The 26,996-nt window shown below is 48.0% G+C and overlaps 1 protein-coding gene across 5 annotated transcripts in view; it reads left to right on the top strand.

Annotated features, from left to right (window-relative positions):
- Positions 1-1,862: 1,862 nt before the first annotated feature.
- The window catches only part of KANK4 (KN motif and ankyrin repeat domains 4), a 67,984-nt gene continuing 42,850 nt past the window's right edge, over positions 1,863-26,996 (top strand). For 2 of the 5 annotated variants that reach the window (XM_072820514.1, XM_072820516.1), the window contains exon 1: positions 1,864-2,012. The gene's annotated coding sequence lies outside the window, so the exon portion shown is untranslated. Of the gene's footprint in view, positions 2,013-26,996 lie in introns of all 5 variants that reach the window. The other 3 variants (XR_012028189.1, XM_072820518.1, XM_072820515.1) reach the window with 3 other exon arrangements.

Genomic DNA, 26,996 nt, shown 5'->3' with positions numbered 1-26,996 from the left:
ATGGAGCCTGCTTCTCCCTCTGCCTGTGTTTCTGCCTCTCTCTCTGTGTGTATCTCTCATGAATAAAACCTTTAAAAAAAAGAGAGGGAGAGAAGATCTGGCCATAAATTCCGTGCCCTTGTGAAGATTAATAAAGAGAAACCTCACTGAAGTGGATTCAGGGTGCTAGAAGGGGAGGCTGCTAGGGGGAGCCCTACCACTCAATGTCAATTACAGGAAAAAACTCTCAATTACTGACCCCTAACAGAAGAATCTCAACAGGAAAAAAGTATCAATTACAGGCCCCAAGAGGGAAAGATGTACATTGCATCTCCTACAACAAATAGCCTACCCCTCCAACTCAGCCACTGAAAACCTGTTGTCACCCTTAACTCTCCCTTCTCTCCACTGCACTTTTGTTCCAAACAACCCATCCCAACCCCCTCCTTCTCCATAAAATAACGCTCTTCTCTTTTGTTTGTTGGACTTGCCTATGGTTTTGCTCTGGCTTCCTTGCCCTGGATTGAAATTCTCTGCTATTCCCAAATAAACCCATTTTTGCTGTTACAGTAACTGGCAGTTTTAGTTTTAGGGTTAGTACCCTGATGGGCAACAACCCACTACAGCTGAGTAGCAGCAGCCCCTTCACTCCAGCAGGAGCCTGGAGCTGCCTTCAAGCTCACCACTACTCCCAGTTACTTCCCAGTACCGGGGCCAAACCTCTGTTGCCATTGTTTGTCATCCTAGGGCTATTAATTTGCTTCTAGTGGAGCCCTAGGAGAAGTGGATCTTTATAATAACCATGTTTCCATCAAGATGGGAAAGTGAAAGTCCCAGAACTGTCCCTTGCCCCAAACTATCTCCCCCTTCAGGGTTTCCATGCCAAAAATGCAACCCCTAAAAAAAAAAGCAACCCCTTTGGTTAAGTTTTACCAGGTGCCAACTGACCCTTTGAAAGGCGTGTAAGGGCAGTGAGGGCCGGGATCTGGAGTCCAGCAGGGCTCTACGTTCAACTCCTCCCGTGCGGATTTGTCCTCATCTGGAAGATGGAGTAGTGTCAGTGATTTTTGTCGTAGGCTGACTGTGCACCACACAGGCATTTAGTGCATCGGTCATTCAAGGTTAGTGACTGAAACACAAACGGTTTGAACTGATAAAAAGCATTGTGGGTGGTGGCAGTGTGAGGTGAAAGGCCAGATTCCTGAGTGGGGCTAAAGCAACGTCTGGGAAGGAAAAAAGCAAAGGGAAAACGCAATGACTTAGGGGGGATCTAAGTTCGGTTACAGCCATCCCCACCGTCAAGGAGAAAACCCCGGGTCTGTACAAGACCTCACTGTCCTCAGGATTCTGTTAGGAAGCCTGGGTCCTGCGGGTGGCCTGGGCAAGCATTCCCCGGGGCCACGTTGTCTCCACATCTGTAAGATGAGGACAGAGACGCCCCAACAGTTAGTCACTGTGGTCGTGAAGACGGACTGAGAAATGTGCGGGAGAGCACTCTGGAAATCTGCAAAGCGCTACATACAGTTAGGAGTTTTCGAGTCTCTTTACAAAAAAAAAAAAAAAAAAAAAAGTTTTTCTTCCAAAGAGAAACTCTGTCCAAGGCCTTTTGAGCTGATCAAGGCTAAGACCCTCCCCTCGGTTTCGCAATGCTGCCCCTTCCTACACACCAAAGCCCGCGCCGCGTCAGGAGGCTTTTTTTTTTCTTTTTTCTTTCTTTTTTTTTTTTTTTTCCCCTAGCGAAGGCGGGGACTCGGGTGGTGCTGGCAGCCGGCGACGCCGGCCGCGCCTGGCCAGTCCCGCAGCGGCCGCGGTGGGTGTGCCCCGCAGCGTGTGCGCCCCGGGCCCAGGCCCTGCCCGCCGCAGACAGGGCGCCCCAGGGGGTGCGCGCCCCGGGCCCCCGGAGTGCGCCAGCCCGGGGGTGCGCGCCCCGCGCGGGGACCGTGCACCGGAGGCTGCGTGCGCCCCCAAGCCCGGGTGTAGCCGGCCCCAGGCACCGCCCGCCGCCTCCCTCCCGACTCCTGCGGCGCGCCCAGGTAAGGCGCTCGGGGACCCCGGCCCGCGCCCGCGTGGAGGGGGGCGTGCCAGCACCCGCCCCGCGCCGCCGCCGCCCGGCCGCCTCGCCCCCGCCCCGCGCCGCGTCCCCAGCTCCCCTGGAGAGCGAGGCTGCGGCAGCCTGGGCCGACCCGGCTGGACCCCTGCGTGGGGTCCGCGACTGCGCGGGGAGGGCTGCCCAAGGGTGGGCGCCGCTCCCCCTGCGCCCCGAGCGGCTCCCCGAGCCCCAGTGCCCGCGAGGGCGGAGACGGCTGGGGAGGGGGAGGCCGCGCCGTCCTTGCGGCTCGGGTGGTGCAGCCCCCGCCCGGCGCTTCCCGGCGGGGCGCTGCGGTCCGGGATGCAGATTGCGGGACTGGGCGCCCTGCACCAGCTCCCGGGACGACCTGGAATCCAGCTCCCCGTCCGTCCGCTGCCTTTTCCGCCAAAGCCGCTCCCCAGGGTGTACCCCCCGGTATCCCTCGGCTCCTGGCTGAACTTTCCAGAGCTCGCGTTGGGTCACGACCTTGGGCGGAGGCGGGGGGGCCGCCCTGGGGAGCCTGCGTGCCGCTGGGTGGGATTCCCTCCTCCTCATCTCTCCCTTAAGGTCAAGCCTTTGACCCCCAAGTACTTTGTCCCTGCGGGGCGGCCAGTTATTACTTAGCCTGAGAGTTGGAAAGTGGAGCCCGGGGGGGCCCCTACACCAGGTCTAAATTAGCGCTTGCCCTGAGCATCTACCAGGGCGGCAGGAACCAGCGGTGGCAGCTCTCGAGAGACCTCCGGTGCCGGCCTGGAGGGCCAGGAAGAGGCATTTTCCAGGAGAAGGAGAAGGAGGGTCCCCCCTTCCTGAGGATGACCCCCTGAAGCCTGGCAAAGTCCTATTGAACGAATAGGGTCAGAGGAGGGTCAGATGCAGCCAATGACCAGGTTGAGGGTGGGGAGAGAGCGTTCTGAATTAAACACAAAGCCTGCGCAGGTAAAACCAAATGTGGGTTCTTTAGAACCTTTCAAGGCATGACATAGAAGAACACAGAGCTACACTTGCAGTAGCAGCAGAGTCCATCCCGATAGGACCTTTTCAAGTCTAGTCCTCGTGCCCATGTCCAAAGCTCCACTCACTGGACCATACATAGTGTGAGTTCTGGGGAATGTGAAAGGACACTGAGAAAGGGGGATGGCTCAGGGTCCATGAACAAGTACTTGCTCCCTGCAGGCACCAGGCAAGGTAGTGGGATACAGAAATGAAGAAAACAGGCACTGTCTGGCCGCATGGAACTTGCAGTCCGCGAGCCAAGACCAACATGGATCAAATCACTCAGGTTGAGAATTCCAGGCAGTGCTGACCTCTTTGAAAGGAAAGGATGAGGTACTACGAGCTTCTGTGATAAGTACAGGGGTCGCTCTGTTGGAAGGCTGGTAGGAGTCAAATCAGTTGAAGAGGACGGAAGGAGCCTTCTAATCCAGAGGAACAGTATGTGAGAGGACTCTGAGGCGACGGGCCCAAATGTCATCCCCTTGCCTGGGCCAATCAGCCATGATAATGAGCAGTTGACATGCCCCTGGCTGGGAGAGGTAGACAGAGGGACTGTCAAGCAGATGCCGGCGTCACCGGCACACGTGCATTTAGTACCAGCACTTTGGTAGACAGCCCGTACCCTCTCAGGGTGCCAAGGGGCAGCAGTTCTTTCTTCCAATTGTCCTCTATTGCCCACTGTGCTCACAACTAACCAAGGCCTCTGCCCAACAGTTAGGGAGATTCATGTGGGGGTGGGGGGTGGGGGCTCATCTTAAGACTTTTAAAGCTAGAATGAACTCATTGACCATAATAAAAAAATTCTTTGGGATGGCTTATATGGCATTTGCTAATCTGGGCCCTACTGTCTTTCTAGCCCTGTTTTGGGTTCTCCCACTCCCCTATATCCGGACTACCCAACCCCCAGGAGCCCCCTCTGTGTTTTACTCCTGGTTATACTTCAGGCAGTTCCTGGAGATCACATTGTCTTTGTACATGCTATCCTTTGTCTAAAATACTCTTCGGACTTATTCACCCAGTGAACGCATACCCAGCTTCCAACTTCAGCATGACACCTAAGGTTTCTGCCGTCGCTGCTGCTGCCACCACCACTACCAGGGCCAGGGCCATCCCGGAAGGCTTTTCCTGACCAGAGTCTGTTCTCTGAGTTCCCTGGACCTGCTTTTGTCACAGGGAGCATAAACTTCACTGAGCATCACAAAAGCAGGACTCTCCTGCTATATATTTTTTTCCTCCTGTCATATTTGTGTCTCAAGTACCTAGCACAGAGCAGGATATGTTATGCTTATTGGATGAAAATGGTCTAGGATGATATTTCTTGACTTTTTAGGGAGAGGAGGGAGTGTTACACATATCTTGGTGATTCTGATGAAAATTATGGCTACCATCCTTTCCTCCAAGTGCATGTAACATAAAATATCTTGTATATAGTATCACATGATTCACAGCCCTCCCATCACCCACTGACCCCATTTCCAGAACTTTGGACTTTAAGTTTTATAGGAAGCAGCGGCCCAGTGAGATGCAGTGACTGTCTAAGCACCTCCAGCTGGTTAACAGCATGCTGTCCTCCCCCCAGTACCCCCTACTGCCTCCCCAATAACCCCCACTGACACCATCTCCCAACCCCCAGCTCCTGACTCCGGGGCACCTTCCAGTTTTCTCCACTTCTCCAAGCCAAGTAGCCTCCTTTCATCCCTGGCACTTTGTGAGGGCCACTGCTCATGACTGGAAGATGGATATTTTGGTTTTGCTTCAGTTCAGTAGCAGCCTAAGGTGTGACAGGGAAAAAAATCTTATTATGGGCAGAGTTGACAATTAGGAAGACGGATGGGCCATCTCCCTGGCCTGTTTGCTGCCCCTTGCCTGCAATATTATTACATCTCTTTTAGCTGGAGGAGGGCACGTGTGCTTCACAGTTATCTTCTGGGCCCTGGATTGAGTCGTGTGGGCCACGTTTGGCAAAACTCTGGAGGGGATCATTGAGAGTGGGGGCCCAGCTCTTGGTCTTGTCAAAGGCTTTTTGCCTATAGAACAGGCTCTGGGAATGGATGAAGAGAATGAGGTTCTTGCTTCCTACCCTTGGAACTCTTCCCTGCCTGCTTCCTGCAACAAAACACCTCCTTCAGGTTATTCGGTATGTTCTGCTCTGTGGATCAGGATCTTCATTCATTCATTCACTAATTCACTTACTCAACTCATCAAAACTGCACAGAGTCTCTGCTTTGTACCAGGCACTGTGCTGATTCCAGTTTATAAGGAAGGATCACAGAGTGTGAGCCAGGGATGCAAAGAGATTCTGCTCCGCAAGGGGCAAGGAAGAAGCAACTCATTCTAATTCAACCCAAACCTTGGGAGGTATGTATGGTAGGGAGGATAGTTAGGGCTTCTTTTTTTTTTTTTTTTTTTAAGATTTTTATTTATTTATTCGAGACACACACACAGAGAGAGGAGGCAGAAGCACAGGCAGAGGGAGAAGCAGGCTCCATGCAGGGAGCCTGATGCGGGACTCGATCCCGGGACTCCAGGACCACACCGAGGCCAAAGGCAGGCGCCAAACCGCTGAGCCACCCAGGGATCCCCTAGTTAGGGCTTCTTAATGCTGAGAATGTGCTCACTTCCAAAACCCCGTTCTTATGCAAGTTATGTCATCTCGGAGGAAGAATGACTTTTCTTAACTGTAAAATGGGCTCGATAGCAATCTTGTCCTGCCCATCCCTGGGCAGCTGGGTAGATACAGTGATCACCTCTCAGATGACAGATCCACTCACTTCCAACGTAAGAAACGGGAGCGATACACTATAATAATAATAGCGTGCATGTGTGTAAGCCCTGGCACCTGTAATCCTCTCAGTAATCCTCACTCACGATAGCGACAGTCATTACCCCAGGTGTACACATGAGGAAAATGGGGCTCAGAGAGGTTAAGCAACTTTCCTAGGGCATGGAATGAATCAATGAGAAAACTGAGATCGACTGAACTGTCTCTCAGGATATCAGACGGTCAACCGCTTTGTGCTGTTCCGTAGTGGTCAGTGGGCTTAGAGGCAAGGACATACTGGGATGGGAGCCTAGATCTCCCGCCAGCCAGCTGTGTGGTTCACGCTAGACCCCTAACCTCTCTGTGTCTCGGCACCCAAGGTTTAGGCTAAGGTAGGCCTTCTGTGAACAGTTCCCAGTCTACGTGGATAATGCTTCAGAGTAGGATTAAAGGAAAGAAGAGGGCCCCTCCTGCTAAAAATAGGCCTGTCTCAGTTTCCAGGATAAAATGGATGCTGCCCCAAGACTTCAAGTAGGTGGTTAATGTGATATGCAGGCAGTTATAGATTGGTGGTGTCTGGGAAGCTGGCTGAATGCTCCTTCTCCAAGGGAAAGAGACATATTTTCAAAAGTAATGTCTCACTGTCCCGTCTGGCCCCTGGCCCCTGGGGCCTGGGCCCTGCCCCGCACACAGCTTTCTGGGGACACGGGCATTGTGGGAGAAAACATGAGTTCCCATCTGCTCCCCTCTCTGTTATTTTTCCCCCCAAAGTAAATAGAACGTATTGGCTGGCTATACTTATATTTTTAATGTGGCTGTGGCTTTTCCCGCTTTGTGTGGAAGCATCCTTTGTTGTCTCCGTTGGTATGTATTTCTAGTGTGTTGCTCTGACATCAAGTGACAAGTGGGGGGCACACGATATGGCGCTGGGGAAAACTTGCCCCATGCCAAGATGAAGAGCAGCCTTCGGTGCCGATTCTCCTCCACAGGCTGGTTTTTGCCCAGAAGCCAGAGATGCCGGCTCCCCGTGAAATGGATTTTGATTTTCATAGCAGGGTACCAGGCGGCCAGGCTGAGGGTTTCCAGGTGCTGTGCTTCTCGTGGGTTCCTCACCATCCCACTCCCTTCTGCCTCGGCTGGCGCTGCCATCCTCCTAAAAAGATGCGGAATGTCAACTTGGGTGGTGGCTGATTGCACGTAGGTCAGGGCCTACCCTTAGGAGGCCCGATACTGAGTGAGTGGGGAGGAGGGACATTGCATCAGAAATGTTTGCGTTTCCTAAGAGATTGTTTTCGTGTATCATCTGTATGATTGTAAATAAATATGCAATCAAGGCCAGCACCCCTCTGCGCCTCAGGAAGAAGGGGAGGAGGGGAAGGGAGGGGAAATGGCTTCACCTTGGGCTAGCCCTGTGAGCCTGAGCAACTGCCTGGGCTTTTACTGAACTTCAGCCCTCTCATCTGTAAAATGCTACTGTTCATGCTGACTTAAGGCTCTTCTGATAGAGGAAACAGAGACTCCCTAAAGCTGATTGTAATGAAGAGGGGGAACAGCTGTAAAATGCAGTGGTGATAGTTAAGAACAGGCCTGAAAGGGTGGAGGCAGGCCTCAAGGCAGGGTGGAGGAGGTTCTGAGTTCGAGGTTATGCTGTCTGTGCAGCTGATGCTGGTGGGGGGGGCTCAGGTCTGCACTTGCCCGCCTCCCCCCACCTCCCTCAGCCTACTATGGCAGGAACCTCTCCTTTGTCACTCAGTACCAGTTCCAGAGAGGATCCTGTTTGAGCTCAGTTCTCTGGACCCTGAGACTCTCTCTCACTCCAGGCCAGGTCTTGGCTGGTCCCTGGCCAGCCTGGGCATGGGTTGCTGCTGGGGCACGCATCCTCCCTGGGCCGATCAGATGGGAGAGGAGGGCAGAGGGGGGTCATGTGTACAGAACGGGACCTTTTGTGGCAGGAAGGGCTGTGGGTGGAGATTCCTCGAGAAGGAGATGAAGGTGGGCTGGAACCCCTGCGATATGCTCAGCACAAATACTGACTGAATTGTAAGGCCCTCACAGAGATTCTTAACTTGGGGTTAACAGCCCAAGTTAACCCCAGCTTGTGTGTAGAATTCAGGTTGTGATCATGGTTGGGAGAAGAAAATAGCATCTTCATTTAGCATTTTTCTTTGACTATGAATGTAGGCAATAAAACATAGTGTATTTGTAGTATCTGGGAGGTTGTCACAGTAGAAATCACAAATCTTTTCATATCACATTTTAGCTGCTGCAGATACCTTGAACTATGGTTTATACCCACTGCAGCTTTGAAATTACGGCTGGTGCTAAAGCTTGGAATTTAATGCATTAAGAAAGAATGCATATTACTATATTATGCATTCATTTTGAAAAATTTTAATAATTATATTTCAATATAATTGGCTTTCTTTGTAGTCAAGCTATGCATTTTATTTTATATATTTGAAAATATTCTAAGAAAGGGTCCATTGGCTTCATCAGTCTGCTAAAGGGGTACGTGGCACAAAAAGGGTTAAGACCCTCTAACAGGAAGTCAGTAAGCTATAGCTCCTACTTTCCTACCCTCCCTCACCCTAATCTTTCATATACTCATCTATCTCTGTCTAATTAGCACAAGACATTCTTGAGCAGTAGTAAATTTCATTTAATAGTTTGGCAAATTTGCAAGAGCACATAATTTGTAGTTTGGGTAGAAGGTTTTGATGTATATCCAGAGGTTAATTTACAAATTGCAGGCACACATGGGAAAGTGGTTAGGTGATTCCTATCAGCCCGCAAACCCACCAGCCCCTACATGCATTGCTTGGTCCATCCCATGCAAACCAGTCCGTTGAAACAACCACAAAATGGACAATTGTGTTCCTGAGAGGTTAAGGAGCTTGTATAGCTAAGACTAATTGATGAATCACTTGATCAAATGCAAGCTGGAATCCTAGGAAGAAGGAGGAGACTGGGAGAAGAGGCTTTGAAGTGGGCTCTGAAATGGAGGGAATGCAAAAGGAAGCAGACAGAAGGAAGGAGGGAGTCAGTGAGGATGTGGGGGGGACTGGCCAGATGTTGATTTTGAGGAGGAAGCCTGGAGAGAGGAGAGCCCTCTGGAGCACATTAAAATAGTGGTTGGGTTTTTTTGCTCTCGTTTATTGAATGCTTAACATGTGCCAGATCTATGCCAAGCCCTTTCAATATAGCAGTTATTCAGTCTTTACCAACTGCCCAATAAGGTGTGACTAGTAGTATTCCCATTGTATTGGGGGAATAAAGTGAGGCTCTAAGAGGATAAGTACTTGCTGTAGGTCACAGAGGGATTAAGTGGTGGAGCCAGGAGCTCAGACCAGATTTGGCTGATTCCAGAACCCAGTGCTCTTAAAAACCACTATCCACAAACACAGAAGCATCTGTTTGGGTTTTCCCAAACTGTGGCTGCCATTTTATTTTAGTAAGAAAGTGCTTACTATCCATCCCTGGCTTCTCCATCCTTCTCTCCAGCCTTTTGCCTTTCTTACACCTCCTCCCTTTCCCCTCTCTACCTTTACTCCTCTCACAGGTGCACAGGCTACATTAGTGAGGGAAGGATAAAAATAGACAGCGAAGGCTATAAGGCCAAGCAGAATCGGGTTCTCCCACTGGCTCTGCTGCCTGGCCAAGACCACGCCGAGACGCCGAGCCTCAGTCGGTATCTGTTAGATGGAGGTAATGATGCTTCCTTGTTTTTTTTTTTTTTTTTTTTTTTTTTTTTAGATTTTATTTATTCTTGAGAGACACAGAGAGAGGCAGAGACATAGGCAGAGGGAGAAGCAGGCTCCCTGCGGGGAGCCCGATGCAGGACTCGATCCCTGGACCATGATCACGCTCTGAGCTGAAGGCAGACGCTCAACCGATGAGCCACCCAGGTGTCCTGTGATGCTTCCTTCTTAAATTTGCATGCATTCTCTTTAGTGCTTCAGTGCCATGTTGGATAGTTCTTTCCAGTTGGGTGTCTCCAACCTCTGTTTATACCAGGTGATGGTGTCTATCTCCTAGGCTCCTCTAGGAGGGCTTGCCTGAACCCCTCAAACCTGGCCTGTGGGCAGCCAGCATCACTCCTTGTAGCAGTCAGCTCTGGCCTCCAGGGGAGATTTCATGAGTGCTACTTAGGAGGCTGTCCCCTTGGGCAATAAGCTTCCTTTCCCCATCCCAGAGCTCAGTGGAGCACCTGGCCTGGAGTCCTTCTCAGGAGAACTTTGATCAAAGCAGATGAACTGTGTCCTTCGATTCTCTTTTCAGGACCATTCTTGGCACCTGCTGAGGTCCATGTCTCTGCGACACCTCACTGGTTACCTAGACTACCCCTCTAGTCTTACAGATGTGGACCAGCGAGGGCAGGTGTCATGCCCTGGTGGCACAGGGTGTGAGCTGGGGTGAGAACCCAGGCCTCTTGTACTAGCTCACCCCCCGGTCCTGACACTAACACTGAAAGTGTCTCTCTCCCACACTGTCAAGCAGGCTGATATTTCGGGGTGAGGGGATGTTTGCAGAGCACCTGAAATTACATTCTTCTGCAGTTGCTTACTTGCCCCACTCTTGTGCCTGCCTCAGGCTGGCCTTCTCTGACCTAATCTCTCTCATTCTACCCCCAAGTCCTCGGCTTTGCCAGCTGCTGAATGGAGCCCTGTGTCAGCCAGGCCTGTGGGTGGCCGCCTTCGGGTGAAGCCTGGTGGTGCCAAAGTCTCCTGCCCAGAGAATTCAGCCCACTGGGAGAATTGAGGCCTGAAATTCCTAGCATTGGAGTCATTCCTTTGGATGACTTGTCTTCTCTAGAGAGCTATTGTTAAAATGCTAACATGTTACCCCGAAGGGGAACCTGTGAGCTCCCTGCTGCGGCCCTGGGCTTTACGCTAAGTCCTACTGCCTCCCTGTCCCTCAGGTTTTTATCTGTAAAATGGGGATAATAAGAGATTGCATCTTAGGGTTACCCCAAGTATGAAGTGAGAATGGGCACATAATAAATACATACAATAAATAAATACAAAATAAATAATAAAATTAGCTTATTTTTTTCTTTCTTTCTATGGCAGGAAGTTATTCGGTCAGTTCTCTCGCTCAAGTTCTGGTTCTTATTAATTTTTGTGTGTGTGTTTCCTTTAAAGTATTTTGTTTATTTAAGTAGTGTGGTCTCCTTTTAAGATTTTTTTTTCATCTCTAATTATAAAATGGTTTTGAACTTTATTTTCTTGTCTCTAAAATAGGGTAAGAGATCCTGTCTTACTGGTTCATTGAGAATTTATTGAGCTGAAGTACCTGTGGAGGCCGGGCCTGCCGGAGCTGTCAGTGAGAGCCTGGTATTCTGAGTTAGTCTAGAGGTGGGGACTGGAATCACCTGGGGGTTGGGAGAGATTCTGGGTGGCTCACCAGAGATGGACGACAAAGAGGCAGGAGAAGGGGGATGCAGGGGGGACCCTGCTCCTCCATCCCAGCTATTTGAACGTGGAGTCTGGGTCAGAGGGGACCTGGGAAGACTTTCTGGGCTCTGGAGGAGGATGGATCCTGTGATCTTTCCCCAGATCTTTGGCCTTCCAGGCCTGTTCAGAGGTTCTCTCTGAACTCCCTGGAGGAATGGCATCCTTGGCCTCCTTCCATCACTTATTCACATGACTTTGGTGGAGTGGTGGTGAGCAGACCAGTTCAGCCTAGGTCTGGGAGAGGATCCAAGAGCAGGAGCATCCTGGCCCAGCCTTCTGGCCTGTGAATGAAGAGAGGGGTAGGGTTGAGGGGCAGTGTCACAGGAGTTTTCTAGCAGTCCCCAGAGCAGAGAGCCTCACTTCTAGGGTTCTCAGAAAGAGGATCCTCCCCTCTCCCTTGTCTGCTCTGGGCAGTGAGCATCGTGGTCTGCCCTTCTCTTTGCACTAGCCTGCTGTGAGCCTCACCAGTGTGCTTTCCCGCCAGCCTCTGGGGAAGGCTCATTCCCATCGTCCTCATCATAACTGATGTTGTCCTTCCAAAGCAGAGGAGTCTAACTGATGCAGAAAATCACTTTCCCTAGGGCTGGAGACCAGGAGCAAAGAGCAGAGGTGAATACTGATTCCTAAGGCCTTGAAACCCAGCAGCAAGCTGCCACTCTGGTGGGGAGGGCGGGTGAAGGAGGTACAACTGGAGCCTTCCCATGTACCTCTGCTTTTGGCCTACAAAGAAGCCAGCATCAATTCCAGCCCAGAAGTGGGGCTAGGAACCATGTGGTTGATTATACCTCACATTTGTTGATTGCCTGTGGGCTATTACTATCCTTTCCTCCTTCCCACCCCTCCCTTCCTCCCTCCCTCCCTCATTCCTTCCCTCCCTTCCTTCCTGCCATCTAATAAGCACTGACTGTCACTTATCCTGGGCCAGGGACTGTGTGAGGCAGGGAGCTTACAGCACAACAGAGGAAATAAAGAATCAGATAGCTAATTACAGTTTGATGAATGCATCTGACAGATGTTCTTACAGGGTGCTAGGGGAGCACAGGAGTGTGGGGAGGGGGACCAGCCCTGTCTAGTGTGTGGAGAGGAGAAGATGCTGGTAGGTAAAACTGTCTTGCGGGTTGAGTAGGAGTTACCAGATGGAGAAGGAAGGAGGAGGATTCTGGATAGCAGGAGCAGAGGGAGGTGTAGAAGATGGTGTAGAAAATGGGCAGAGTGACAGTATATGCAGAAAGCTCAGGATGACCACTTACTCACTGAGCTTTTGGTTTTCCCTCCTATGAAATGAGGATAACAGCACCAAAGTCATAGCAGGCACACATGTGAACACATCCTTCCTTTTTACCAATTTATGATCTACCAGAAAGACTCAAACATGCGGAAATAACGGCAATGAGAGACAGAATGTGAGGAGTCCCAAAATCAGTGGAAATGCAATGGAAGGAAAGTAGTGTTTGTTAGAAAGCCTTGGAGGCTGGGCAATATTAACTGAGATTAATATTTAGGATTAGGAAGAGTTGGTACCATTTCAGCAGATCCTTGGGATGGGATGGACTCTGGAAGAGAAGACAGGAAAGGGCATCTCAGAGGTTGGTATGGTGTGAGCCCAGGCACAGAGGCGCAGGGTGAGGGGCAGAGGAGCTGGTGACCAGCCTGGAAGGGTGGTGGGCTGAGATGAGGTCGGCGCCTAACTGGTGGGCAGGCGAGCAGTGCTGGGTTTACATGTGGCTTTTATTTGACCTCCACAGTGTTTACACAAAGAAGATTTAAGTCAACATTTAAAAATCAGATTTTACATGAATCCACATTCTGGCTTCTTTTGGAAAAAGTCAGGTTTGGCAACACTGGACCCGAATTAATATCCACAAGGCAAGACCTGCCCAGAAAGTGAGTGGTGGCCATTCAGGTGATCATGGCTGTCCAGAGTTAGAGGTTGATATCCCACTGGTCAACCAGTTTGCCTGGTCTTTCCACCATTCAGCTCACTCTCAAATTCATACAGTGTGTTCAGAAAGCTCCTACTGAAGCGCTAATTAATTATAAGGGTAGAGAAAGAAAATTCTAAACCATTAACTTTGTAATTCCTTAATCAGATGATGGAATGAACTTTACTACTTGAGAAAATTTTAATTATGGAGTCGTGGTTAGGTGGGGACAACAGGATGCTTGGTGCATGATGGCTTGGGAAGGAAACTCTCAGAAGAGAAGGATGGGAGCAGTCACCTGAAGAGAGGGAGATGTTGGGGCCCTGAGGTGAGTCATTTTGACCACTTCACTCAGCCATGGCATCTGCTGTCTTTGCTGGAAGTACCGAAACTTGCCAAGGACAAGTAAGGTATTTGTTGTATTGTAAGATGTTACCACCTTATTTTATTAACATTTTAAGCTTAAAAAAATTGGACTTTTGAAGGACAAGATGAAATTTGTGTTTGCTTTTTAAAAGATTTTATTTATTTATTTATTTATTCATGAGAGAGACAGAAAGAGAGACAGAAACATAGGCAGAGGGAGAAGCAGGCTCCATGCAGGGATCCCGACGTGGGACTCGATCCCGGGACTGCAGGATCACACCCTGGGCTGAAGGCAGGTGCTCAACCGCTGAGCCACCCAGGTGTCCCGAAATTTGTGTTCTTTTAAATTGATAAACTAATGGAAAAGAGAACTTTTTTCCATTTTTAAAATAATTTTTACAGTGTGTGTGTGGGTAGGTGGGTGGTCTTTGCAATTTGAAAGGTTCAATAAACTCTATTGGGAAATTTTTTATTTAAAATTAGTTTAAAAATCATGCCAGTGAGTGGAAAACATTTACAATAATATAGAAATATATAAAGGAGAAAACTCTGAACTGTTAAGATTTGGTGATTAAGGGGGTGCCTGGCTGGGTCACTCGGGAGGGCATCCGACTCTTGATCTCAGGGTTGTGAGTTCAAGCCCCATGTTGGGCTGGAACCTACTTTAAAAAATGGGGCACCTGGGTGGCTCAGTCAGTTAAGCATCTGCCTTTAGCTCAAGTCATGATCCCAGGGTCCTGGGATGGAGGCCCACATTAGGCTCCATCCTAATGTGTGTATAGGCTCATATGTGTGTATATATAGCTGGATAGAATTTTTTTTAAATGGGGTTTTACATACTATTCCACTGTTTTTCTCCTAATGCTCCGTCTCGAATATTGAAGGTCATTACATCACCTCTATGCCTATATAAAGAGAGTCTGTGATGGAAAACACTGCCAGATAGAAAGAGCTTGTTTTGAATCTCCACTGTGCCCCCCTGAGCCTCAGTTTGCTCCTCTATAAAATGGGAACAACGATTCCTTCCTTCACAGATTAAGATGAGGGTTAAATGCAATGCAAATTGTGCTCGGCACAGCTTCTTGGATGCTGGGTGACACAGAGCCCACTGCACCACCGAGAAAATGCACACTCTGATTACATCTTCCATTCTTAGACTGGAACTGGGGCGGGGGTGGCATCAATTACAACTTTTCACGGTGGAATTTAACATTCTTTTTTCAGTGCTGAGTTACATTAAAATCTCAAGCAGTTCACTAACAGATACATTCAGGTTTTGTTTAGGACATTTTCTCTGGACTCACTTTTATTTATTCAGCTGCAGGAAAATTCTTGAAGCCAGGTATGTGGATTGGAAGGTATGTCTGATAGGGAAGCTGCTGTGACCTTTGCCTGTCCTTCGTGGGGGTGCCCTCTTGCCCAGGGCGGGTGGGGGGGTGGGAGAGTCAGCTCTTCGCAGTACAAGGGGGGGATTCACACCTTGTCTTTGGAGACATCCCCTTCCTGCTACCTACTTCTCCTTTTTCGCTTCTCTCCTTCCCCTTCTGGCTCTAGACTTACACCCTTGCCCTGTCCTCCCTTCCTCCCTATAGTCTCCCCTTCACACCTTTTGTTTGTGTAAACCCCAACCCTAGATTAAAACTTTACTGTCCCATTCTTTTGAAGCTGCCTTGGGACTGATGGATTCATTTTAAATCCATGTCCTTTGACCTCTGCTGCTACTTGGCCTCCCTCATGTTGCCTCTCATCCAGTCTCCTCAGTGATGGTTGTAACTTGGCCCATCTCCTGTCTTCTGGCTCCAAATCCATTCGTAGGTACTCTCTCTTGGTACTTGGTCTGTTCCCTGCTTTACTGGGAAGGTGGAGGTCATGTGGCTTGAACTCTCACCCCCACCTCATCATTTCTCTTCCTCTTCATCTTTGCTCTCCTCTCCCTTGCTGGAGCCCTGCCTTAAAAACCTTCCCCTCCCACCTGCAGAAACACTCTCCCTCAAACTGGCTGTGGACTCCTGAGCCCAAGCTTTTGGCTCCTCTCAGCTCCGCCCGCTGCTAACTTGGGTGAGTTACTTAGCCTCTCTGGGCCTACTTTCCTCATTGCACAATATAATATGACTAATAAAATCGCCCTGCTGCTCTGTTTGTGGGGAAGAAGGAATTCAATTCTGCTGCCTGTTTGAGCAATGCCTGGAGTATGTGTCGGCTCTTACACACCTTCTCTTTCTCGCATCTCTGTCCATTCCTCTTCCTGGCTTCTCCCCCTTGGCCTGCAGACATGCTCCCCTTCCTCAGAGCTCATCTTACCCCTCTTTTGAGCTGCTGCCCATTTCTCTCTGGAATTCCACCGAAGCAGCGAAGAGTCGCCCCACCTGCTGCTTCTACCATCTTGTCAACCCCTGGCATCTTCCCTTGTCCTCTGAAACTGAGCCCAGGCTCACTGGTTTCCTCAAGATTTACCCACTTTGGATTTCTGGGCCACGAGCCACCCTGGTTTTTCTTCCCTACCGGCTCCCCACACGTGACTTTCTTCTTATGCTCCTCCTCTGCTCACCCTTGCTGCCTGTCCCCCAGGACTCCCATGAATCTGCACCTCCAAATCTTTGGGTCTGTCCCGTGCCTTGGGTCCACCTTTTCCACTATCTGCTGGGCCATACTCTCTGGGTGAATCCCTCTCTGTGGGTGGACCCTTAGGCAGGCACTCAGCATGCCCAAGGACAAACATCCATCCCCCTATGCCCAAATCTCTTTTCCCTCCTGATCTTCCTAACTCCCCTTGTCCCCAGTACTCTGGTTACATAGGTTTGATATGCCAGGGCTGCCAGCACCACCCCCTCCTCCCTGATCCAGTGCCTGAGTGGAGGAAGTGTTCAGCAAACAAAGGGTGGATAACCAATGAATTCCAAGTCCTGCTGTTTTCATCTTTCTTTCTTTCTTTCTTTCTTTCTTTCTTTCTTTCTTTCTTTCTTTCTTTCTTTCTTTCTTTCTTCTTTTTTTCTTATCCCCTTTCAATTCCCACTGCAGCCACTGTGCTAGACGTTTTATATACTTCATTCCAAGGAATCTGTATAACCCAGTAAAGAGGAAATTGTGTTTTTCCTGTTTTACACATGCATGGACACCATGTCTGGGGGAGGGGGCTTAGGGAACTTGCTAAACACAACTGGTAAGTGGCAGAGCTGGGATTCGTACTTGGACCCACCTTCCTACAAATCCACATTCTTCTTCTTCTTTTTAAAAAAGATTTATTTATTTATTTGAGAGAGAGAGAGAGAAAAGGAGAGAGAGCACAAGTGGGGTGGGGAGGGGCAGAGGGAGAAGGAGAAGCAGACTCCCTGCTGAGCAGGGTGCCCAATACGGAGTTCCATCCCAGGACCCTGGGATCATGACTTGAGTCAGAGGCAGATGGTTAACCGACTGAGCCACCCAGATGCCCCCCAAGTCCACATTCTTAATCTTTATGCTCTCCTGCCTTTAGCAGTTCTAGTATCAGCCTATGCTGTAAGTACTGAGTAAGCACTGGAAGCTGAATACCGCGTATTGATAAGCATGTTCTTCTGTGGCTATACTATTCATGTGTTGGTGTTCTAATTACCCTGCTATTACCCAGGCTCATCGCTGGTTTATTTCAGAGTCTGTTCCTTGACCCTTGGGGTTACCACTTGAAAGCTTGACGGAGCCCACGTCCCTGCTGTGAAATGCAAGAGCCTAGAAGTAGGGTTGTGAACATATCTTCAGATAAGGTGTATGTTTTCCTTTCTCTGGGTCTTAGTCTCCCCATCTGCATGCACAATCAGAGAGTTGGAGCAGTTAATTACAAGAGCCTATCTAGCTCTTACGGTCCGTGAATCTGTTTCCTGGTTCTGCTTACTGGTACCTACCGTGTGCTCAGTACTTTGGGGCAATGCACAGAGAGCTTAAGAGGCATTGCCCTGGCATCAAGGGGATGACAGAGTTATTCTGGGAGACAAAGCAAACATTCAGGAAACTGCCAACAACGTAAGACATTATGTAATTATGCCTGCAATCTCAGATTATATACATTTGTGATGGTTCAATAAAGGAGAAGAAAAGCTGCTGCTCTCTTAAAAGAAAAAAAATACATAAAAGGAGCAGTTAGTGAAAAGCATTCAGTCTGGCCAGACTTCTTGTCAGACCCGCTATGCTTTTCTCTCTCAAAATCATTTGTTCATTCCGCAAATACTTACTGTCCTCTAACGGGCCAGGCTTTGGGGACACCGCCCCCAGACACTACACCACCCTCCTCGCTCACTGCAGCTGGAGTGGTAACCGACACCCAGCTTTCATCTGGTCCCTGCCCTGCTGAAGAACTCTCACTGCTTTCCTACTCTTCACAGGGTAAACTGAGCTGACCTCCAGCCCTGCCTCCCCCATCCCCTGCCCTCACCCTGCACCCTGGGCCTGCTGGGCTGGCCATTCCCCAAGCCCACCATCCAGATTCTCATGTCTGAGCTAGGGGGCTGCTTCCTCAGTCTACCTGGCAGGCTCTTATCCTTCAAGCCCAGCGCAAATACCAGGACCGCAGTGGCCCTGTGGTCGCTCATAACGCCTTCGCCCACCTCTCTGTGACGCCGCCCCTGCCTCCCGTTTTGGACTGTGAGTTCCTTGAGGGGTCTCTGCTCCCTGTCTTATTCATCCGTGGACCCACAGAACCTAGCCCTGTGCCTGAACAATGATTTCTGATGAATGGCAGACCGAATACCACCTGTAGAGGCCCATCTGTGAACAGCGAGGCTCTCCTGCCTCCCTCAAGCTGCTGGGCTCTCTCACTTCGTGCCTGGGGGCCCTGCGGAGGTGACAGGATGATTGAGAAGGCATCACTGTCTCCTGTCTCCAAACAGTAGTGGGGAGACTCAGCCAAAAGGGCCTCACTTTGGCCCTGGAGGGGGCCTTCAGAAGCGGAGGCGGTGGAAACCACACATGGCAGAGGCTGCGGTGAAGGAGGCATTTGTGTTGGGCTTGGCTGCCAGGGGGTTTTGTGCTCCAGAGCACAAGTGGGGAAGTATGTTGGGCGGCCAGGCTCCGTGCTGCACACACCCGCCGAGGGGCTGGGCCCCAGACGCCTCCTGCCCTGGGAAGAAAAGGAGGCATTGTGTGCTCTGGCTGCGCTCCAAGGGAAATATTCCTGTTGTTCTTCTATTTTAAACTGCTCCCTTTTTAAAGAAGGAAAGTCCAGAAGTGAAAATCGCTCTCCCACTCCAGCACGTCCTGCCCACCGATTTCAAATCAGTTGCTGCCTTGAAAATATTAAGGAATCTACTAATCCATCAGTTCATTCATTCAATTGCTCTATCTTTAGGAAGTGCTGCTACGGGTCAGCCCTGTCCAGGGCACCAGGGAGACAGTCCCCGTCCCCCTTAGACCATATTCCTAATGACTGCGTGTCCAAACCCTCGGGGAACGTGGCCCCACTCCTTCTCCCAGGCCTGATGTCCCTCTGCAGGTCAGCATTCCCACTTCATGGGCTCCATTTCCCCCTACCTGCAACCCGGTCCTGCATTACACCTCCTTGCAGAGCCACGAGTTACGGCCCACCCCCATCCTCTTGACTCAGCCCTTGCAGACGAGTGTGGCCAGAAGCATGCTGCGGTCTGGGTGGTTAGAAACTTAGGGAGGAAGTTTTAAAGTCAGCCCTAGCTCTACCATCCACTTTCTTAGTGACTTGGATCAAGGAACTAAAGTTTTCTGGGCTTTGGCTTCCCAATCTGCAAACCAGAGCGACTAAAACCTGACCTTGCTCACAGAGTCTTTGGGAGAAGGGAAAGGCAGTAGTGTACATCTTGACCCGGTGCCTACCGTACCACAGGCAACTCTCAATAAATAATAACAAAACAATCAATGATTACTGAGCACTTACTAGCTGCTTGCATCCCTCAGACACAACAGCAACCACAACTTCTATTTTTTTATATTTTTTTAATTTTTTTAATTTTTATTTTTATTTATGATAGTCACACACACACACACACACAGAGAGAGAGAGAGAGAGAGAGAGGCAGAGACACAGGCAGAGGGAGAAGCAGGCTCCATGCACCGGGAGCCCGACGTGGGATTCGATCCTGGGTCTCCAGGATTGCGCCCTGGGCCAAAGGCAGGTGCCAAACCGCTGCGCCACCCAGGGATCCCCACAACTTCTGTTTGGGTGTTTTCCACATGCCAGGTGCTCTGCTAGGGATAGGCATGTTGCCACCTGAACAGCCTTATAAAGTGGATACTACTATCCTGTACCCTTTGGGAGCTGAAGGAAACTGGCTCAAAGAGGTAGAGTGACATGGCCAAGGTCACAAAGCTTACTAGCATGGGAGCTGGTCTCTTAGGCCTTCCTGCTATCCCTTCCCAACCACACCGACCCCCATCACATGCCTGGCTTCTTGGTGCTTGAACCAGCAGCAGCAGCATCTCCTCTCCTGAGAGGGTGTTGGAAATGCAAATTCTCATGCCTACTGAATTAGCATCTCATTTAACAAGATCTTCAGGAGATGTACAGGCACCATATAGCTTAAGATGCACTGAGCTACAGTTCACAAAATGTTTTTTAAAGTAGGTTAGAGTAGGATTTCTCGACTCTAGTGTACATAAAAATCACCTGGAGGGCTTGTTAAAATACAGATTTCTGCCCCCCAACCCCAAGATTCTGATTTTGTATCTATTGTTTGTTCCATTCGTATTTATGATTTTTCACTTTGGGGGTTCTTCTGAGTAGTCATAGCAGACTTGAGTGGGTTCCAGGCAAACACCTGGCCAAGATGGCTCATGGTTTATAGCTGCTGGAGCCATTAGGGGAAATCTGAGCTGGATTGGGTCCTCACAGAGTCACTGGTAGCAGCGTCTCTCTGCTTTTGGGGAAACTGGCCCATTGGCAGGGAGGTACATCTCTCTCCCAAGTTATATGAGGCAGGACCCATGGATTCCTGCATCAGCCCCTGCAGTGGGGGGGCGGGGAGGCTTTCACCGTGCCCAGATGAACAACACAGAAACAAATTTAAGATGTAACTGAAAACCCTTGTATCTGGCCTGAAAATATGTCTTTCCAATGTAAACTCTGACAGAGTGCTAGATCCGCAAAGAGCAGTTTCTCTAAAACTGGTATCTGTGTAACTTGACCATTGCTATCTGGTTAAATAACAATTAAACATCTCAAGACTCTTTGGAATTTTCAAAGATTATTTGAAAAATAATTGTGGGGACACCTGGGTGGCTCAGCCGTTAAGCTCTGCTTTCAGCTCAGGGCCTGATCCTGGAGTTCAGGGATCGAATCCCACATCGGGCTCCCTGAGGGGAGCCTGCTTTTCCCTCTGCCTGTGTCTCTGCCTCTCTCTCTCTCTTTCTCTCTCTGTGTCTCTCGTGAATAAATAAATAAAATCTTAAAAAAAAAAAAGAGGGATGCTTGGGTGGCTTAGTGGTTAAACACCTGCCTTCTGCTCAGGGCGTGATCCGGGAGTCCCAGGATCGAGTCCCACGTCGGGCTTCCTGCTTGGAGCCTGCTTCTCCCTCTGCCTGTGTCTCTGCCTCTCTCTCTCTGAGTCTCTCATGAATAAATAAATAAAATCTTAAAAAAAAAGAAAAAAGAAAAGTAATTGTGTTAATTGATTAAATAATTTCAGGTTAATTAGGAAGTCACTGCATTTCTTAGCTTGTTCCTTTGCAAATATATTTATTTTATTTATAGACCGATTGCATGACCACACAATGTTGTTTATATTTCAATAATCATCTGATGGTTAAAGAGCATGGCTGGTGATGCAATTTAATGAAAGACTTGTTCATTTGCTAAATCCTTCTATCTGGTTCCCTCCTTTTCTATCAAGCTCTACTGGCACTTGCTTCATAGACAGTTACGGAACTAGAATCTTCAAGGCAGAAAACACTGCGGTCAAGAGCTTGGTCTCTAGAGTCAGACACACCTCACTTTGAATTACAGTGCTGCCACTTACCAGCTTTATGCCCTGAACCTGTCATTTGTGAAAAGGATAGAAGAGCACCTACCTACTATGGTCAATGTGAAATTAAATAAGTTATCATTTGTACAATATCGGACAATGTCTGGCTAATAATAGTTATTATTTATAATAATAATAGACTTAGTCTGATGATGACACAGATCAGTTTTCTAATCTGTAAAATGGGTGTGTCAGGGAATTAAAAATGTAAACACATGAATATCCAAGGCTTCTGTGCCCATGGAGACTTCAAGTAATTCCCTTCTAAGAAAATTTCTAGCATAGTTTTCTTGGCTCTTGGCCCAGTTATGCAGATTGGGGTCACCCAGTGATGAAAAAGCACTGGGCAAATGGATCCAATACTGGGATTCCTGGTGATGAGGGGAGAGAGACTGGCAGAGGATGAGTACAAAGATGCCAGAGGTGAAGGAGGTGAACGAGTGAAGAGTCAGGTGGAAGAGTTTAAGGAAGAGATGATGGAGAACAGAGTGCACTGCTTCTGGAAGAGTTGACTTGCTGGAAATAGATACTGAGAACAGCAGAGATAGGAGAGGAAAATTTGAAGACTTCGCCTTGTGCTAAGAATGCACTTCCCCTTTAGTGTTTTCTCTAGAGACTGCACTGAAGGTTTGGATTGCCTCCAGTTCATTTTTTCCTACTTAACTGCTATTTCTTTGAACACAACCATTGCGCTGAGGTTGGGCTGTGAAGTGGCCATCTTTACATAGTTCCAGGGGAGTCACGACAGCGCTATTCCAGGGCTGAGCGAGGATGAGTAAAGGACTCAGACAGAGTAGGTGCTTCTTGGGTGCTGGCGACTAGCCCTACTGCTATGCATCATACTTTCCCTGTAGCCAGAGGCTGCAAGCAAAGGTCACCATGCACAGTTCTCTGGCTCTCTACGCCACACTTCACCGCAATAATGCCATTATCCCACATTTAACCTGGGGACGCCAGCCACATTATTTTTAAAGAGACCAATCAAATCAATTTGATATCCTCCAATACCACACTGCAGACCACGGCCATCAACATGAAGCTTAGAAAGGAAAGCACTCGATCAGAGTCTAGAAAATAGAATCTGACCTTGCCTTGCTGTACGGTGAGGATAGGTCATTGAGCCTCAGTTTCCCCCTTAGGAAATGAAGATGATGTCCCAGGTGCTGTTTTGTGTCTCTGCTTCCAGCAGTGGACAATCAACAGGAGAGACTGAGCACTTGCCCACCTGCAGGGCCCAAGGCTGCTGCCCTATAGCAGATCCAGAAGCATGAAAGAGGGGCCTGGCCTAAAAAAAAATCTCCATCATTGGGCTAGAAGAATAGATGCAAGCATCTTTACTGTAATTGTCGTTAGAGTTAATTAATACAAGTCTCCCTGTGCTACACTCCAAATGCCCAACCATTTTTTGACACCTTTGAGCTGCTGTGGGGTGATACAAACATGGGGTGGGAATTTTGGAGACACCTTTTCTCAGTGACTTTACGCCCAACAAAACCAAACCCAAACCAGCATGGTATACGACCTTTCTTTGTACTGCCCTTGCTGCACTGGCAGTGACCTCCATCTTCTTCAAGGAAGAGCTGAAGTTGATAGAAGTTTCTAGAGCCCTTCCTCTCTCCCTGCCTCTCTCTGGTTCATCTCTGATGATGCCCAACCTTGATCCAGCTGCATGCTGCTCAGGCTGGTTGGTCCTCGCCCTTGTCTGATCCACATCACATAGGCCTACCCTGCCTCAGACAGTGCCTGCTGGAGGGGCTGGCGGGGCCTTGTGAAAGAATAAAAAGCCTTTCAACTTGCCTGAAAAATCTGGAAACATCACTGGTTCCACCCAGGTGTCTGGAGATTACTTATCAAACTCAGTTTGGTTTAACTGACTTGCCTGAATGTGCAGGCTGTGCCAAGATAAATTTTCCTCCCAACCCAGAAGGCAGATGCCACAGCCCACGCAAGCCTAAAGTGTCTGCACCTGCAAACCATGTTGCAAAGCCAGGAAGATGTCTGTGAAAGTTCCTACTGGATTCTGACCTGAGACAAGGATGCTGTGAGCAGGGGCCGCCCAGCAAGGGTAGGTGCACTGCAGAAGGTTTGTCTGTGCCTACCTCGGAGATGCTTTCACTCAAGTGACCAGGGAGGGAGGAGGTGAGGCCTAGTTCCTTGGTTTACTCCAAGCTGCGGTTCCCAAGCTTTTTTGACTGTGGCCCAGTATGGCTAAGCCCAAGACTTCATGGCCCCCAGAGCCCACTGTGCTCCTACGCTGTAGTGGGAAAGAATGTGTAAGAACAAAGGATGAAAGGGGAAGATAAAAATAATTACCGTGGTCATGCAGCAAATACTCAGGATGAAACAATCAACAGAAACTCTGGAAAGTAATCTACAAGCAATATAAATTAATAGAATAGAAGCAATTAAAAATCAAGCTGACACTGACACTGCTTTGTAGCAATCAAGGGTCATAGTTGCAAACAGCAGAACCAACTCTAGCAAGCTGATGTAGAAGAGGGATTTATTAAAAGATGTCGAGTCACTCCACACCCCTCTCCAGAATCACTTGCCTCCAGCCTTTCCTTCTCCAGGGCACTTTCTTCCAATTTGAGATCTGGCCTGTGTGCCTCTACCTGCTGAGCGCAGGTCCCACGTCCAAGTCCTAATGTAAAGGAGGCTTGCACTACAACCTTGGGGGGTGAGACTAACTAAGGAAGGAAATAACCCAAGCATAGGAAGGGTGTTCACAAAGTGCTGGCTAGCCCAGAAAAAAACCCAACAAATATCTTCTGTATTAATAACAAAGCGCCCTCCAGAGAATTGCGGGAATTCCAGCTCTTGGCCTGTGTGCATACACAGGAGTTTTGCAGTCCTGTTTAGTGAAGGATGGAGGTCACACTTCTTTGTAGATGGAGGTCACACTTCTTTGTAGAACAGAGCATTAAGGTTCTCGGGAAGCTCTTGTAATGAACTAATTTTTGTTTATGAATTCATTCACTAGGAACGTTTCTAGTTCCTTATAAAAATGAAATCCCATGTATGGGGTGACGAAAATGTTCTAAAATTAGATTGTGGTCTTTTTAACAATTGGTGTGATGGAAACTGATTATTCATATGCAAAAGAATAAAGCCGGACCTTAACCTTAGACCATGTCCAAAAACAGCCTCAAAGAATATCAAAGTCTTCAACCTTACAGCTCAAACTATAACATTTGTAGAAGAAAACACAGAGGAAAATCTTTATGACAGTGAATTTGATGGTAATTTCATGGGTTGGATACCAAAGCATAGGCAACAAAAGAAAAATTCAGATAAATCGGACTTTATCAAAATGAATAACCTTTTTTTTTTTAAATGAATAACCTTTGTGCATCAAAGGATACTATCAAGAGCGAAAAGACATCCTACAGGATGGGAGAAAATACTTACAAATCACATATTTGATAAGGGGTTAATATCCAGAAAAATCCCTTACAACTCAATGACAAAAACAATTTTACCAATTCAAAAGTGGGCAAAGGACTTGAATAAACATTTCTCCAAAGAAGGAATGCTGATGGCCAATAAGCACATAAAAAAAAGATGTTCAACAACCATCAGTCATTAGGTCAATAAATATCAAAACCACAAGGAGATAACACTTCACATCTACTACACTTACTCGGATGACTATAATAACTTTGTTTAAATGGAAAAAAAAAACAAATGTTGGTGAGGATACGGAGAACTTGGAACCATTATGCATTGCTGGTGGGAAGGTAAAATGGTGCAGCTGCTTTGGAAAACAGTTTGGTGCTTCTTCAAAAAAGTTAAAAATAGAATTACCATATGACCCAGCAATTTCACTCCTAAATGAAAGCAGGGACTTGAATAGATATTTGTATACCAATGTTCAGGAGCATTATTCACAATAGCTAAAAGATGGAAGCAACTCAAGTGCCCATGGATGGATGAATGGATAAACAAAATGTGCTACATGCACACAATGGAATAATATTCAACCATGAAAGGAAATGAAATTTTGATATATGGTAAATCTTGGATGGACCTTGAAAACATGCTAAATGAAATAAGCCAGACACAAAAGGACAAATACTGTATGGTCCCATGTATATGAGGTACCTAGAATAGGCAAATTCATAGAGAGAGAAGTAGAACAGATGTTACCATGATAAGAGGGAATGGGGAATAATCCTTTAATGGGTTACAGAGTTTATGCTGGAGATGAAAACGTTTGGGGCATATGTAGGGGTGATGGCAACACAACATTAACAAATGTATTTAACGCCATTGAATTCTACACTGACAAGTGATTAAAATGGTAAACTTTATATGTATTTTACCACAATTTTAAAAATTAGGTGATGGCAATGTTTGCACAAACCTGAGAATACGACAACTACTGAATTGTCCAATTTATATGAGTAAATTGTATGGCACGTAGATTACATCCAAATAAAGCTATTTTTTAAAAAAATCCTTTCCAGTTCTGAAAGTTTCCGTGATCCATCCACTCAATTATGTATTCATTCACTGATTCAACACATTTTTGTTGAGTTCCTATCATATTAATTGTTCGAAATAGGGTGATAAAGAAATCAAACAAGGGGACGCCTGAGTGGCTCAACGGTTGAGTGGCTGCCTTCAGCTAAGGTCATGATCCTGGGGTCCTGGGATCGAGGCCCGCATCAGGCTCCCCGCAGGGAGCATGCTTTTCCCTCTGCCTGTGTGTCTGCCTCTCTCTCTGTGTCTCATGAATAAATAAAGAAAATTTTTAAAAAAAGATTATCCACCCTTCCCTCACTTAAAACACCATGGGTTTACAAAGGAATCATAGCTAACATGTATTGATTGTTTATTATATACAGAGCACTGGCACAAATACTATACATATTTACCTCATGCGGTCCTCACCACCATGTACTTAGCTGAATGAGGAAATTTGCTCAAGGTCACAGAGCCAGGATTTGAACTTGGTCTGTCTTACCTCAAAGACTGTACCCTTAACAATTCATCTTATGTGGCAGCTGGGTTCCAGCTGCTTGGAATTGGGGTCTTCCTGGAGACCTGCCCTGAGGCCCACCTGTCAGGCTGCCTGATGTCGGAGCATTGAAGGGAGAGTTAGAGATGAAGTGGAATGACCTCCAGGAGGGAGTGAGTTTGGAAAATAAGGCCTAGGGAAACTTGCATAGCCATTTACAGTAATCATTATAAAGCAGGTATACCTATATTTTAAAAATGGTTAGGTTTTGGAATTTCAAATATAAAATCAAATTCACAACTGAATTTATATTATTATATTAATAGCTAATATAGTGTTATTTGTTGAACACAGCCTACACACCAGCCTCCGTTCTACGTGGCTAAGATACATTATATTTAATCCTCCGTGACATGTAGGGTGCATTACTATTCCTATTTTACAAGTGAGGCAGCCAAGACAGAGAGGTTAAGCAATTTGCTCAAGGTTCCACAGCCAGTGGCAGGGCTGGGATTCCAGCCATGGCTTCTGGACTT

The sequence above is a fragment of the Canis lupus genome, chromosome 3, assembly GCF_048164855.1.
Source record: "Canis lupus baileyi chromosome 3, mCanLup2.hap1, whole genome shotgun sequence".
In the NCBI taxonomy this organism is placed as follows: domain Eukaryota; kingdom Metazoa; phylum Chordata; class Mammalia; order Carnivora; family Canidae; genus Canis; species Canis lupus.
This window is presented reverse-complemented; position numbering and strand designations above follow the sequence as displayed.